This window comes from Bubalus kerabau, chromosome 2, assembly GCF_029407905.1.
Source record: "Bubalus kerabau isolate K-KA32 ecotype Philippines breed swamp buffalo chromosome 2, PCC_UOA_SB_1v2, whole genome shotgun sequence".
NCBI lineage: Eukaryota > Metazoa > Chordata > Mammalia > Artiodactyla > Bovidae > Bubalus > Bubalus kerabau.
In genome coordinates, this window is record NC_073625.1 from 91,346,783 (window position 1) to 91,363,327 (window position 16,545).

A 16,545-nucleotide genomic window follows, 5' to 3' on the forward strand; every position below is an offset into this window, starting at 1 on the left:
AAAAAGTTGGACACAACTGAGCAACTGAACTGAACTGATACTGTTTTCTATTTGTTCCATTCTTTTTTTTTTTTTTTTTTTTTTGGCTGCCCTTTGTAGCTTATGGGATTGTAGTTCCCCAACCAGAGATCAAACCTGGTCCCCAGCAGTGAAAGCACCAAATCCTAACCACTAAACCCCCAGGGAATTTCCCTGTTTTCCATAGTGGCTGCACAGATTTACATTCCCACAAATAGTGTAAAGAGAGTTCCCTTTTCTCCACACCATCTCCAGCATTTATTATTTCTAGACTTTTTGTGATGAACATTCTGACCTATACAAGGTGTTATCTCTTTGTAGTTTTGATTTATCTTTCTCTAATAATAAGTGATGTTGAACATCTTTTCATGTGTCTTTTGGCCATCTGTATTCCTGAACACTGATTTGAAGCTTACTTGAATGACTGAGGATAAAGGTAGTGTCAATCATCATTTCATCTAAAGTAAAAGGGTAAATTTTGCACCATCTTTTTAAATTGGGTAACTCCCATTGTAGGGGAAAAAGTAATGAGTCACTTATCCCTAGAGGAAATTTCTCCAAGTAACAAAGGTAGTCTTGTTTTGAGAGATGTACGTGGTCTATGAGGAACATGGTGATGTTTGGCTAAGCACTTGTAGATCTCTTATGTATATTTTTAAGATGCAAGTCACTGTGTTTTGGAAATGGAGGCAAGTTAATGCCTGGCTTCCACTTCAAGAAGTACGATATTGGGGATGTGTGCAGTGTCCTTGGACCAGGGTTGCTGCCAACTGTTGGAACTGTCCAGAGGAGGGTGGGGGAGTAGAGGTCGACAGAGCTTCCAGGGTGGCTTCTTGACTAATTGGTAAGCCTTAGGGTTCAGGCTAATCCTTTTTTGAGAAGACCACCTGAGAGTAGTCAGTCCAATCTGTTCTATTCATGCTGCTTGCTGAGTGATAGCTTTTCCGTCCCATGAATGACTGAGAATAAGAGTGAAGGGAACATTCAGAGGTATTGACAGGTGTTCCGTGGGGGAAATACTGGAATTGGAGTCATCTATTGCTGTTTTCAGGAGACTTTTGGTAAGGTTAAGGAGAATGGGTATCAAATTGTGGTCAGAGCTGCCTGGCAGGGAATGACAGACTCACAGTGTCACATAAGATGATCACAACAGTTTGGGATGGTTTCATCTATGCCTTTTCCTCAGGGAAAAAGTCTCCAGCACAATTGTGAAAGATGAATGATTAATGTTTCCCCCTTCTCCCTCTGCCCCAGGGTTTCTGATGTTCCTTCTTCTGGCACCGGGGTTGTTGCTCTCCCTCAACCTCTACAAAATCAGTGTGTCTGTTTCAGTAGCTATAACCTCACCTCTTTTCTAATCATGCCCTATTCACATCACATCTTTTATCTAGTGAGTAGGGTGCAAGAGGGACAAGCCCAGTTTTTCTAAAACTTGAGGAGATTCTTACGTCCCTCACGTGGGGATGCATGGGCTATTAGAGGAGAACTCAGTGGGCAGTGTACACAATCAAGCATCCATTATTCTTATGACCTAGGACCATGTCATCCAGTAAGAGAATGCAGGTGGCTGAACTAGAATTAGGTTTGAATCCTCTAGGTCCCCTTTGGGCCAGGCTGTCACCTTGAAGGTATACCAATCTAACTGGCCTAGTGGTGCTGTGAAGAAAAAGGATGCAACATCATGCCCAAGAATAGTCAACCCAGAATTCCAAATTTTCAGAATACTTCTGTGTAACCCTCCACTTATTTCATCTAGAATATTACCCAGAAAGTAAGTGGCTGATAGGAGATCCTCTCTTTCTGGACAGAGCTGTATTCGGTGACCAGACTGCTTAATAAGTTGTGTAAACCAGGAGGAGGTGAGGGAGATAGTCAGAAATCTTTTTTTTTTTTAGTTAAAATTTTTATTTTGAGATAATTATAGATGGATATACTGCTGAAAGAAATAATACAGAGAGACCTCAAGTATTCTTTTTTTTTTTTTTAAAGTTTATTCATTTGGCTGCTCTTGGTCTTAGTTATAGCATGTGGGATCCTTTTTTGTTTGTTTGTTTTTTCCAGCATGTGGGATCTTTAATTTCAGCATATGGGATCCAGTTCCCTGACCAAGGATCGAACCCGGGTCCCCGGGCATTGAAAGCGCAGAAGCTTAGCTACTGGACCACCAGGGAAGATCCAAGATTTCATGTACTCTTTACTCAGTTTCCTCTAACTGTAACATTTTGCATGATTATAGTACAATATCCCAACAACATCCCATGCATATAGTCAAACTAAAAAATTCTTCCAACACCACAAGGATCTTCTACTTTGCCCATTTATATTCACACTCATTTCCCTTCCACCCCACCACCTCTTTAACCCCAGGCAATCATTATTCTGTTTTCCATTTCCATAATTTTGTCATTTCAAGGATGTTATATAAAGAGAATCACAAAGTATGTAAGAAAAGCATCTAGTTTTCCACATTAAGTATAGTGTTGCGTGTGCTCAGTTGTGGCCAACTCTGAGACTACATGGACTGTAGCCCACCGTGCTCTTCTGTTCATCGGATTTTTCCAAACAAGAAAGAATACTGGAGTGGGTTGCCATTTCCTTCTCCAGGGGATCTTCCCAAACCCCGGATTGAACTTACATCTCCTGCATTACAGGCTGATTCTTTACCATAGAGTCACCTGGGAAGCCAAGTATAATGTTAGCTGTGGGTATTTTGTATGTGTTCTTGTGCACATTCTCCTCTCCTTTTTTATTTTTCTGAGCATTTTTCTGATGCTGAATTTTGTTGAAAGTGCTTATTCTACATCGACTGAACAGTTCAGTTAAGTTACTCAGTCATGTCCGACTCTTTGCAACCCCAAGGACTGCAGTGTGCCAGGCCTCCCTGTCCATCACCAACTCCTGTTGGTGATGCCATCCAACTATCTCATCCTCTATTGTTCCCTTTTCATCCCACCCTCAATCTTTCCCAGCATCAGGGTTTTTCCAATGAGTCAGCTCTTCCCATCAGGCAGCCAAAGTACTGGAGTTTCAGCTTCAGCATCAGTCCTTCCAATTAATATTCAGGACTGATCTCCTTTAGGATGGATTGGTTGGATCTTCTTGCAGTCCAAGGGACTCTCAAGAGTCTTCTCCAACACCACAGCTCAGAAGCATCAATTCTTCAATGCTTAGCTTTCTTTATAGTCCAACTATCACGTCCATACATGACTACTGGAGAAAACAAAGCTTTGACTAGATGGACCTTTGCTGGCAAAGTAATGTCTCTGCTTTTTAACATGCTGTCTAGGTTGGTCATAACGTTTCTTCCAAGGAGTAAGTGTCTTTTAATTTCATGGCTGAAGTCACCATCTGCAATGATTTTAGAGCCCCCCAAAATCAAATCTGTCACTGTTTCCATTGTTTCCCCATCTATTTCCCATGAAGTGATAGGGTTGAATACCATGATCTCAGTTTTCTAAATGTTGAGTTTTAAGCCAACTTTTTCACTCTCCTCTTTCACTTTCATCAAGAGGCTATTTAGTTCCTCTTCACTTTCTGCCATAAGAGTGGTGTCACCTGTATATCTTAGGTTATTGATATATCTCCCGCAATCTTGATTCCAGATTGTGCTTCATGCAGCCTGGCATTTCTTATGATGTACTCTGCATATAAGTTAAATAAACAGGGTGACAATATACAGTCTTGATGTACTCCTTTCCCGATTTGGAAACCAGTCTGTTGTTCCATGTCTAGTTTTAACTGTTGCTTCCTGACCTGCATACAGATTTCTCAAGAGGCAGGTCAGGTGGTCTGGTATTCCCATCTCTTGAAGAATTTTTCACAGTTTGTTGTGATCCATGCATCAGCTGATAAATTTGTGTAATTTTTCTTTAGTCTATGAATGTCATGGATATATTGGTTAATTTTTTAATTAGATAAGCCCTGCATCCCTGGGGAAAAAACCCAACTTGCTAATGGTGTATAATAATTTTTATATATTGCTTAGTTCTATTTGCTAATATTTTTGCATCTGTATTCATTAGGGGTATTGATTGGTCTGTTTTCTTTTTTATGCTTTGTTTCTTTGGTTTTGCATCTGAGTTCTGTCTTGCCAAAGTCAGTTGGAAAGGGTTCTTTCCTATTTTCTGAAAGACATAATGTAGATTTGGTGTTAATTCTTCCTTAAACATTTGGTAGAGCTCTTCAGTGAAAACTTCTGGGCCTGGAGATTTCTTCTTTGGGAGTATTTGAATTATGAATTCAATTTCCTTAATTGGTAACAGAGCTATTCAAATTATTTCATATTGAGTGAGTTGTGGGAATTTGTGTTTTTCAAGGAATTGGTTCATTTTATTTAAGTCAAATTTTATGTGTGTAGAGTTGTTGGGAATGTTCCCTTATTTCTTTCTGACGTCTGCAAGGTCTATAGTGAGATCCCTGGTTTTGTTCCTGACATTGATAATTGATGTCTTTTCTCTTTACTTTTTTTGTCAGTCATGCTACCAGTTGTTCATTATATTGATCTTTTCAAAGAACCAGCCCTTAGTTTTTACCTTATTATAGCCTGCTAAAGGTGGAAGTCTAGGACCCAGCTAGACTTTGCTGATGTGGATGTGGGGGAAGCCACACTTTTGTCTGGGGTGTTTGGCTAGAGCATACCCATTATTGTCTAAACTCATCTTGTCTTTCTAGGCTCCTCCTTCCTGGTTCTTTGGCTAAAAACAAAAGACAGCAGTCTTTTGCTAGGGTCCAAGTCTGGATCAAGGAACTCATGATCATGACATTCCTTTGGTCCCTAGATTCTAAGCCTCTCTGCCTTCTTCTTTCAACCCTTCAAAGTTGTTTTATATTTGTTTATATGTAAAGTCAGGGTTTGTGATTGTACTAGCAGGAGAAACAGGGAAACTTGTATCTACTCCATCTTCCTCCCTGGAAGTCTTTTTTTTTTTTTTTTTTAGTAGATTTTTGAGGAAGCTATGTCAGTGGTTAAAAATGTCAGGTGCCTGTTGATGGTAATAAGTGTAGAAGATTGATCATATACCTTGACTGTCAGGCCATTGTTGAATAACTTTTGAATTAAAGGTGTACCATTATCAGATTACAATGTTCCAGAAAGCCGAACTCATGATGAATTTCAAGGGCCAAGCTTCCTTCGTGAGTTTTCTTGACTGCTAGAGTGATTGAGTATTGTGAATCTACTCATGTATTTTTTTTTCCTTGGTGAATGGGACCCTGAATTTTGGAGGGCTTGCAGAGGAGAGATAACATGGAAATCAGGGCTATAAAAACTTGCTGTGTCTGACTAGTCCGTTGTGGCAGACAGACCCTAAGGAGGACTCCAGGCTCTCCACCTCCTGGCATCCAGGAACTTCAGGAGATTGAGACTAGTCTCTAGGAGGCAAGGGCAGCTGCTAGCTGACATCTAGAAAGAAGCAGGGGATGCAGAGCTACAGCCGCAAAGAAATGAAGCCTGCCAACAACCCAAGAGAGCCTGGAAGCAGATTCTTCCCTCCTCGAGCCTCCAGATGAGGATGTATCCTGACAGACACTGTGAGGGCAGCCTTGTGAGATGCTGAGTAGAGAATCCCAGTTAAGCCATGCCTCAACTTCTGACCTTTAAAAACTGCAAGAGTAAATGTGTGGTGTTTCAAGCTACCAAATTTGTGGTAATCTGTTAAACAGCAATAGGTAACAAACAGACCAACCAAGAATACATCATCTACAGAGTGAAAGCTTTGGACATCAGAAGGCAGAGGCACTCATAATAATAAACTCTGACCCAACTACTCCTGGCAAATGGCCTGAAAATTTATGTACGCATGATGTGAACACATATTGGAAACCTTGGTGGTGTGCTATGATAGACTGCCTGGTCTCTATCTTGGTAGCCTCATCTGCAAGTGGAGATAATTTTAATATCTACTTCATAGGGTGGCTGTAAGAATTAAACATGATAATGCAGGTAAAGCAATTTAGTGAAGACCTGGCACAGTTCATGGTGTGTGGCCCAATGAATGTAGCTTTTGCCATCTTAATGTTTCAATGAGGTCACATTGCTGTCAACATCCTCAAATTGTAAAGGTGACTGGTTTGCAGACACTCCCCCCAACTAATCAATCTTTCAACAGTTTCCCCAGGATCAAAGCATCGTTTTGCTGTCCTGTTTACATTCTCACAAAACAACGTTTTTCATTTTCCTACAACTACCATCACCCAGCTGAAACTAACCAAGTCTTCCAAATCTCTCCCATAATCAACTCTGGGCTTTTCTGCAGAAAGAACAACTTCTCTAGTTAATGAGGACTTCAGTGAAGGGTTCATTAAGTTTTTTTCCTCCAACAAAAGAATACTGTCCCCATGAAAAAGGCTCTTGAATTTCATTTTTTGCTCCCTGGATCAAGAGGGGAGAGTGAAGTTCTGAGACGTGGTTTGAGGCCCTTTGGGGGCGTGGGCATTTCGGAGCCCTAGTCCCTTCCACTCGGAAATGTTAGGGATTTAAGTCAGAGCGGGGCGTGCCTATAAATTTCATCCCAAGAACGGGTTAAAATCAAACTGTTTAAAGAAACCAGCCTAACCACCTGAAAGGGTGGGAGTAAAAGGAAGCAGGGCTGGGACTAGTCCTGGTGCGGAAGACCCCTCTCGGCCCCGGCCCCTCCCGGGCCCGCAGTGGCCGCCGAGTGCCACATCAGCACCCGCGCTCCACTTCCAGGTTCTTCGCAAGGATGCAGAGAGCGAGCCCTGGGGGCGGGGGGCGGGGCTTGAGGCTCGCGGGAGTGGCGGGCTGACCCGCCAATAGGCGGCAAGCGAGGAGCCCCGGAGACCAATGAGCTGGAGCTTCTGCTAGCGGCGGCCGCCTAGACTCATGCCCCGCGGGGGAATCAGATGAGACACATCTGGACAGCTGCGCTGGGGAACTGTGCTGCCCCTTCTCGGCGACGTCAGCTGAGCACGTCTCCCACGTTCTCTCCTTGCAGGCACTTATTATTATTCATTTTCCCAATGAAGCAACCTGGAATCCAAGTTTAAAACTTTTCTCCTCTAATGCGAGAGGGGGCCAGATCCCATCCTACTTGTTAAACGTTCTTGGGGCTCTGGGATCCAAAGGACAGAAACAGCAACAACGAAAGCCCAGCCGCTGTCTGATTTAAAACTGGCAAAGTGGGAAAAGTAGTATTGAGTAAGACCGATTTGGGTAAGTTTTGGATACGTGTTGGATATCCTGTTTATCGCTCTGTGATCTCTACCTTGCCTCTTTTCCTATTCTCACTAGCCCTCTCTTCATCAGGGAGAGAATACCGCTTGCTGCCACAAACTGAACAGATTTCGTTTCCTTTACTTCTTTGGTAACACTTTAGTTTTGGGGTCATCTGTATGCTATTTTTAAAAATTTCCTGGGAACCGAAATTTAACTGCTTTCCCGTTAAAAGCCTCTTCTAACTTCAAAGTTGAACTATGGATAACTTTATTTTTCTGTTTTCTTTCCGTGAGAACAGTGTATACATTTGTAGAGCCGGTATTTTTATCCATCCCCAACACTCTATTTTGGTAGAGGATTGAAAAGTTATCTGGGTTATTCACAACTAACAAAACTTTTACTTTCTTTAATAAGATGTTTAATATTAAATTATTTAAATCCTGAATTGTTATAGGTAGTTACTGTTTCAGTTACATGTGAATGAAGCTCAATGTCTTTTCTGTATTCTGCTCATAGTGGTAGGCACAAATTCTTCCTTGATCATTAAAAAACACATTAAATGTGTGTTTAGAGATGTTGTACATCCACTATGTACACCAATAATGTTATATATTAATCGCACTATGTACCACTGTGTACATCAATAATGTTATATTTTGACCACTATGTACAGACCACTATGTACATCCCTATGTACATCAGTAAATAACATCACTGTTATGTATTAATCCCATAATTACATCAAAATAATATTCACAGTGGTTGTTAGATCGTTGTGCTTCCACATAATTCTGATATTTATTTCAGGATTTAGAAATGGAAATATTGGCAAATATTGAGCTAGGTGAATGGCCTGAGGCTCATTCCATATTAGACATCTATAATTGTCTCTGTTTAAGCAATGTTTTAGATTTGAGGCTTTATCAGATATTATTTACTCTTGTGGCATTTGTGGCCAGAATTAATCTTTAATTTCTGACTTAGAAAGCAGTAGGTGCCTTAATTGCAAGTGTGTTTTTGATTCAGAAAAGCATTACACACTGTGAGTGGAAGAGTTGAAGTGGTTTTCAGGGCTGGAGGTTTAGAAGGAACAGTGTTGCAGGGATCAGTATAAAGAGCCAGCTGGTCTGGTTCAATTCAAAACCCTCCTGTTTAATCTTGAGCAAGGTACTCAGCCCATCTTACCTCAGTTCCATCCTCTGTATATGGAGATAATATTACCTATCACCGGCTCCCTTCTCAGCTTCCCCTGCTGCACTTGTTTTCCCAGCCACCGTTCTGACCTCTACACTAGCACCTAGGGTTTACTGAGTGCAGACCAGTTGTTAATGGGGCCTTGTGTATGGCTGTAAGGGAGAGAGAGTCTGGAGAGGAGAGTGAGGTAGAATTTATCAAGCACCTTAGAAAGATCTAGAAAGTTCTGGGAAAGAGAACTTATAGGATGGTTTTATAGAAGGGTTGGCATTTCTGGGAAAGATTTTGACAAACAGCTTTGGTTGAGGGGAAAGGGATCCTAGAACAGAAGGTGGCAGGCATTCTAGGAGGAAGGGAAAGCATGGACAAAAGCATTGAGGCTAGAAAGTGTGACTCTATCCTTAGGACACTGGGTCGTGATAGGGATAATTCATGAGAAGTCAGTAGATGGAAAGATGAAAAGTGGGGGAGGGGGGAGGTAGGAGAGAGTGGTGGGGAGAGCCTGTGGGGAAGGAGAGGCTTGGGAGGTAAGATTGGTAGGAAGTGGCAAGCTGAACTGGCAGCAGTTGCATAGTTGGAGGTGTCTCTGGAATGATCCATCTCGAGTCCAGTTTCTACCCCTTGCCCAGCACACCCTCCCCATCTGTTCCACTGCTTCAGCGACCTCCAACCCACCCCCTTCAGGGCCTTGAAGGACTGCCCAGTGAGTCTGGGTCCCACTCTTGGAATCACTCTTGTGGTGGCTGTCTTGGAGCTCTGCTGAAGTGGTTTGGCATCCTGGATTATTACTCAGGCTACGTTTCAGATGCAGGCTACACTCTAAAATCTTTGACATGGTTGTGATTGTTGCACCCGTCCCCAACCCCCTACACACACAGTGTGTGCCGGAAAGCCCTTTTTCATGTTGCTAACAGAGTCGAGCATTCACATGGTAATATTTATAACCTTATGATGTACAATTGTTGAAGAAGATAAGACCTGTAGTATTCACCTCAGTGGAGAGTCAGTTTGGAGATCTCTGCTGTCTCTTCCTTGAGAAGCACTGAGCTGTGTCAGAGGGAACCCAGGTCTGGCCCTGATGCTGCTGTGGACCACCTGTGTGACCTTGGGCAAGACTGAGCCATTATGGCCGTCTCTGTGCCATCAACTGTTAAAAGATCTCTAAGGCCCCTCTTCCCTTGGATGATTCTTTTATTCTTCTTGCACCCCCTAGAGCCCAAGCCTTAACCACTAGTCTGTGCTGCCTTGGATATAATACATCAGAGCAGCTTTTTTTGTCTATAACAACGGTAGTCAAGAAGTCCATGGAAGGAGGATCACTGGAGGTGGGGGGACCATTTGGAGGAGTGGAGTTGGTACAGTTTCCCAGGGGTGGCCAGAATATCAACATGAGTCTTGTGTACGGATGTGTTGCATGTGCAGACCAGACCGGCCATGTTTTATTGTTGTTCAGTTGCTAAGTTGTGTCCAACTCTGCTACCCCATGAACTACAGCAGATGCCAATCAGCCATCTCATCTGGAGATGTTTTACTTGTTTTTTAGATGGAGTTCATTACAAATAATCATCTGTCTTTTCTTTTTTTAAAATTAAAAAAATTTTTTTTATTTTATTTTTAACTTTACAATATTGTATTGGTTTTGCCATATATCAATATGAATCCACCACAGGTATACACATGTTCCCCATCCTGAACCCTCCTCCCTCCTGCCTCCCCATACCATCCCTCTGGGTTGTCCCAGTGCACCAACCCCAAGCATCCAGTATCGTGCATCGAACCTGGACTGGTGACTCGGTTGAAACATGTATAATATCATATATGTCTTTTCATCTTGATTGAACAGAACTACCATAGACCTCGGGCTTATGGTAGACTTTCAGTAATATCAGGTGACTCATTGTTGCCTTTAAAAAGCTGAAACAGAGTATACAAGCATCAAAAGTAATGATTTCCCCTTTATTTACCTGCCTTCTTCCCTTTCTACTAGTTTTTCCAGAAGTAATTTTGTTAATAGTTTGGTCTGTATCCTTCCAGTCCTTCTCCAAGAGTCTACTCATGGGTGTAGATCTAAACATGAATATAATTTAAAAATATAAATAGAACCACAGTAGTTTTATTTGAAAATACAGAGAAACAATGAAATGTCTGAAGGCTTGTGGAAGAATGGGGCAGATGCCAGGTACACTTTCTATTCCTGTTATTTGTGAATCCTCGTTTGTTTGTTTGTTTTTCTTATTTCTAGAGACACTGTGGTTTTGGGATAATAACTTCACATGGTGAAGGTCAATGTAGGACTATTTGAGGGGTCCTGTTATTAGTCATACCCAGTCTGGATTTGAATTTTGGGAATTCAATCTTAAATTTTTTAATATAGTGAATCAACTTTAAAATATTTCTTGAAAAACAGTTTAATTTTCTTTTCATCTTATTAACTTAATGTAGTCACTCTTTTCAGTCTAGCACACTGACTGAGCACACAGACTTTGGAGTCAGACTGAGTGTTTCAACTTGATACCTGCTTCTTACTAGTGTAAGTCACTTTGTCTTGGAAGTTTTTATTACCTATAAAATGGGGATATCAAAGCCACTAAATGAGAAAATCAGTAGAAAACATTTAGCATGGTGTCTGCATCATACTAAAGCCTATACATGTAAGCAGTTCATTTTTTACTGTGGTAAAAAGCATAACATAAAATTTGGCTTTGTAACCATTTCTAAGTGTATAGTTCAGTGACGTCAAGTACATTCACATTTTTGTGCAATCATCACCACTGTGCATCTCCAGAACTTTTTCATCAAAACGAAACTCTGTCCTCATTAAACCTTAACTCTCTATTACCTTCGCCTGTCCTCTCAGCCTCTGGCAGCAACCATTCTACATTCTTTCTCATGCATCTGACTACTCTAGGTATCTCATATAAGTGAAACTATACAATATTTGTCTTTTTATGACTGGCTTATTTCACTTAGCATATGTCTTCAAGGTTCACCCAGATTATAGTGTCATAATTTGATTTCTTTTTAAAGCTTAATAATTTTTATTTGTACATACATATCACATTTTGTTTATCCAAAACAAATGTTGATGGACATTTGGGTTATTTCCATCTGCAAAGTTAATTTTTTGTGTCAATTTGTCCAGGCTACAGTATCCAGACATTTAGTCAAACATTATTCTAGATATTTAGTGAAGGTATTTTTAGGTTTGAGGCTTTAACCCCATGAGGGCTTCCCTTGTGGCTCAGTGGTAAAGAATCCGCCTGCCAATGCAGAAGCCACAGGAGATGTGGGTTCAATCCCTGAGTGGGGAAGATCCCCCAGAGAAGGAAATGGCAACCCACTCCAGTATTGCTTCAAAATCTCATGGACAGAGAAGCCTGATGGGCTATAATTCATGGGATCCCAAAAGAGTAGGACATGACATAGCAACTAAACAGCAACTACTTGCATAAAATTCAAATGACATCCCTCATTTCCAGGTAGCCCTGTATTAAATTACTATCCTCACACTTTAAATGAACCAAGTATAAAGTTCTGAATTTCACTTTGATATGTCTAGGTATAGACTTAAAAAATTTTTAACAGCTTGTTTTCTTTTGATGTGTCCTTTATATTTGAAGACTCAAATATAAAGTCTTCCTTTAGATCAGAGAGTTGTTCTCCAGTTATTTGAATCTCGCTTCCTCTCTCTATAAGCCAGAAATAATTCAGACTAATGATTGTCAACAGCTGTTACAGGAAGAGGGGGAAAAGCCAGCATAGAGAGAGGCATGTAGTAAGAAGCACATTTAGGACAGATTTAGGGACACTGTGTATTAAATAAATAATGAAAATTTAATAACATTAAAAAATAATGCAGAAGGAAAAATCGTGAAAAATGCTCATGCAAAATCATGTGGTAGCTGAACCTTGAGGACAAAGGCCTGAGGAAGAGGGAGTAATAAGGAGGAGAGAAAGGTTTTGTTGAGAAAGAATGGGGGGGAGGGTACTGGGGTCAGGGACCTAGAAGCTCTTACCTTTAAGCCAGCAGGAAGGAGAACTGACAGCCCAGGGTCTCCATCACTGGTGTCGCTTCTCCTCCTCCTGCTCTGCCCTCAGTTTGTGTGCACCAAGGGCATGAAGACAGACTGTGGGAGAGCAGGGTGATCTGGTTTTTTCCTTGTTGCTTGTGTGACTTTTCCCCTGTTGTTTCCACTGCGGGGAGCAAAAGAATGAATCAATGAGGATGAATGAGATCATCCTCCTGGGGCAAGTGGGAAAACCCCATACATACACTAAGCCTCCTTTTCCTCATCAGAAAAGCAGGCCTTTCTCCCTCTACTTATAAGAGAGGATTCATGAAGTCCTGTATGTAATGGGGCTTCGTGAACTGTATTGTGTTTTATGGAGGAGAGAGGTTATGTGACTGTGATCACACTTTAAAGCTCTTTCTTCACAGAAAGATGCACAAACAACTAATGGCTAAGTGAGTGACAGTTTATTAGGTGTCAGCTCTTCTCAGGGTTCTTCTCGTTGTACCGTCATGGATGCCTTATCGTGTAGAGGCTATTGTGATTTTAGAGATGAGATAACTGAGGCCCAGAGAGGTTAAGTAACTCTTCCAAGGTCACACAGTGATGAAATCAGGATTTAAGCACAGGATAACCTCCTTGCAGTGTCTGAATGCTTTATGCCATGTGTAATATTATCCTCAGGAGTGAAGCACCTGTTGTAGTTGCCACTTTTTGATATTCACCATGGCCTGAAAGGAAATCTGGCTCTGCCTTTATCCACCCATCTCCACCTTGTCCCCTCCTTTCCCAATGCTAATGAAATGTAGTCAGACTTTGGATAAAAAAGTAGGTTCAGGTAGAGGCCATGTGATGATTTGAGGTGTGAGATACTTGTTTTGTTCTTTTATCTACAAGCTCAGGCTTGGACTGGTGCTTCTCTCATGTTCTCCAGTAGCAATAACTTTGCCATTAGTTTCGAAATGAGTGAGATGGCCAATACCAAGTCCCAGAGAAGATGTGTGAGCAACTCTGCTCAAATAGGGCTTCCCTGGTAGCTCAGATGGTAAAGAATTTGCCTGCAATTTAGGAGACAAAGGTTCGATCCTTGAATTGGGAAGATCCCTTGGAGAAGGGAATGGCAACCCACTCCAGTATTTTTGCCTGGAGAATTCCATGGACAGGGGAGTCTGGCAGGCTACAGTCTGTGGGGTCTCAAAGAGTTGGACATGACTGAGTGACTAACACTCACACACTGCTCGAATAATGCAACCTACTTCTCCTCTGATAAACCTGGCCTCATGATGTCCAGATTGTATTTACACCTTATACAAGCCTTTTAGGCTGTTTGTTTCCTTCCCCAGAAATGGGGCTGGTGTGAGTCAGGATAGTACAGGGGATATTCCAATTGCTCTTGAGATTAGAAAATAAAAGATTGATAGTGTGATTGTTGATATTGTTGATGAGAATTCATTGGTGGAGAGCATGACAGTTACTCAGTGAGTTGAGAAGAAACACATCTTCTGGGAAAAAGCTTTGGCTTTGGCCTGGGTGCTTACCATCCAGAGGCTGTCTGTGTGGAGAGAGTCACGAGTCTTTCCTCATCTCACTGTTGCTTTCCAATTTCCAAATGGAGCACTACTGTTGCAGTGAGTGAGAAGGCAGCGGCTCCAAAATTTCTCATGTGGCCATGGAGAGACATGGGTTATACAAAGTATGCTTATATAGCTGGAAGAGGTATTGAAGGGTCAGCATCATTTCAGGCTGGACTTCCAGTATTCTTCTTGCCTTTTAAACCCATTACCTATTTTAATGATTTCCAACTTTTAGAAGAGGATTTTATTGTCTTTTGTTAATGAACTGGCATGGTAATGAAAACAATTCTCATTTTTTTTGGTGTGTGTGTGTCTGCTGATGCTCAGTCGTGTCCAACTCTTTGTGACCCCATGGACTATAGCCCACCAGGATCCTCTGTCTATGGAATTTTCCAGGCAAGGATGTTGGAATGGGTTGCCAGTTCCTACTCCAGGGGATCTTGCCAACCCATGGATCGAACCCACGTCTCTTGCATTGCATCTTCTGCATTTGCAGGCAGATTCTTTATCACTGAGCTACTTGGGAATCCCTTTAGTGGCCAAAAAAAAAAAGTATATTCAATAGTCTGAGGATGTGAAATAGGAATGTGTCTTTTATCAAGCTTTCTAGGAGATTCTTGGGTCAGTGGCTCAAGATCCTCATTTTGAAAAACTCAGGTTAAAGTGGTATCTTTTCTGTGTAATAATATTGGTGTTGAGTGCTAAGTTGACTGAATTTGAAAGAATTTCTGGTTTTGCCCAAGATAGAGTAACAGGGCCAGATTTATTCTTATCCTGAAATAATAAAAAATATCAGATAAAATATATGAAGCAATATATGGGTTTTGAAACACTGGTCATCAGGCAATGGGAGGGCAGTGATATCCAGGAAATTACAAAGATGTGAACAATCCAACTGCTCCAGCTGATCCCTGGGAGACAGTCCAGGCTGAGCCCCAGGTTTAACTCATACTCCTTGAGTTGAGGAGGGGGTGCTGAGAGCCCAGGAAACCAAGGTGTCCAGAGTTCACAGGACTGAGTTCCAGAACCAAGAGACCTGCACAGAGAGGGGTCACTGGAAACATGCGGGAAGGCCCCTCAAGTGTTCATAAGAGTGAGTCAACTACAGGAGTCTGGAGGGTGGCGGGAGGGGTTCAAAGATGAGGGAGAGGGTGGAGAGGAGTTCCCTGCAGTCACAGAAGTCTGGCAATATTGCTTGTTCCCTCTAACCAGATTATAAGACTTATAATTCACGAGTATTGGACAGAACAGTCAGGAAGGTCTGGCCTCAGTAACGGGGAATAGTTAGCCTTAAACTGATCACTGCTCCCGACATGCCTAACAGATCATTAAAAAGTGATACCTGAGAGGATCAGACTGCTCCCAGGTCACCTTCTCATCCCAGAACAGACCTCAAGAATATTTAGAAATATGAAAAAATATCCAGTGCCCCGAAAGACAAAATTCACAATGTCTGGCACCCCAAAATAGTAAAGCAGTTGTGTTTAAAATGAAACACACTGTCCTTGACTGACCTAGAAGTGTATTTCCACACACATTTTTGTACCATTATGAAGTCAAACAGTTGAGTCCATCAGTGTAACATTTTGTACATAACATGCCCTACTCTGCTAAACCATGGTCTGCATTAATATTTATCTTGGCTTCTGAGATAGCAGTTCCTCTTTCATGTCCATTATTGTTTTTTAAAATATGTTTCCTGTGTTTGGTAACTCCAGCTCCTGGCTTATGGGAAGGTAAGCTCAGTCAGTACATCATGTATCTGCCCAAAGCATTGGAGCTTGGAGCAATGGATGGTGAAATGGGGCTAATTCTCTAAGGCTGATGGGTGACTTGGAATCAAACACCATAGAGAGCAGTAAGGGCCAAACCAGGGTGTCCAAGATCTGCTGACCGGTGTAAGGGGTGAGTTCAGCCAGGGTGAATTTCAGCCTCTGAAATTCAACAGGAGTGTACCAGTGTTGTGTTAGGACTGAAGCTGAAGAGTCAGACCTTGACTTTGCTACTTGCAGTTTGAGGTTGGGTTAGTGAGATTACTCTGGGGTCATGCATGAGCTTAATGCTCTATGGGTCCATAACTGACCTCCAGACTTTGAGCCTGGGCTGTCTATTCCTCTGAGATTAGGTAATTTTTAATTTGGTCACCAAGCACCAAGTGTGTTTTGCTGATTCATTGCTGCCTAGAAGTTCAGTCTGACACCCTGTCTTCTGGGTATCTCTTCTTTAATGCTTTGCTACTTGAAGAAACAAGTGTTCTTTAGTTTGGTGCCAAGCACCTTGCCATCCTTTCCCATTCTGCCTGAGCAGATAGGTGACTTTTCTTCTTATAAGTCTCTTGGATGGTGGAAAAGTGTATGTTTCTTAAAACGTTGTGTCCCAGATCAATTTGTAAAAAAGTAAGAAAGCTCTTACTTGAAGATAATGACAAGACATCACTACTATCATCTGATGAAAATGTTACTTTCTTTGAAGGATTGGGGCTAAAGGGTCAGTCTTAGAAAAAACTGGAAGTCAGTTTGTCTTTTAAAGCAGAGGTCTTAAGATCACGTTTTCACCTGAAAAGGAGGCTCTTGAT

At 41.7% G+C, this 16,545-nt stretch overlaps 1 protein-coding gene across 1 annotated transcript in view; it reads left to right on the forward strand.

Annotated features, from left to right (window-relative positions):
- Positions 1–6,888: 6,888 nt before the first annotated feature.
- LOC129643456 (transmembrane protein 45A-like) overlaps positions 6,889–16,545 on the forward strand; it is a 92,613-nt gene continuing 82,956 nt past the window's right edge. The window contains exon 1 of the mRNA XM_055567937.1: positions 6,889–7,189. The gene's annotated coding sequence lies outside the window, so the exon portion shown is untranslated. The remainder of the gene's footprint in view (positions 7,190–16,545) is intronic.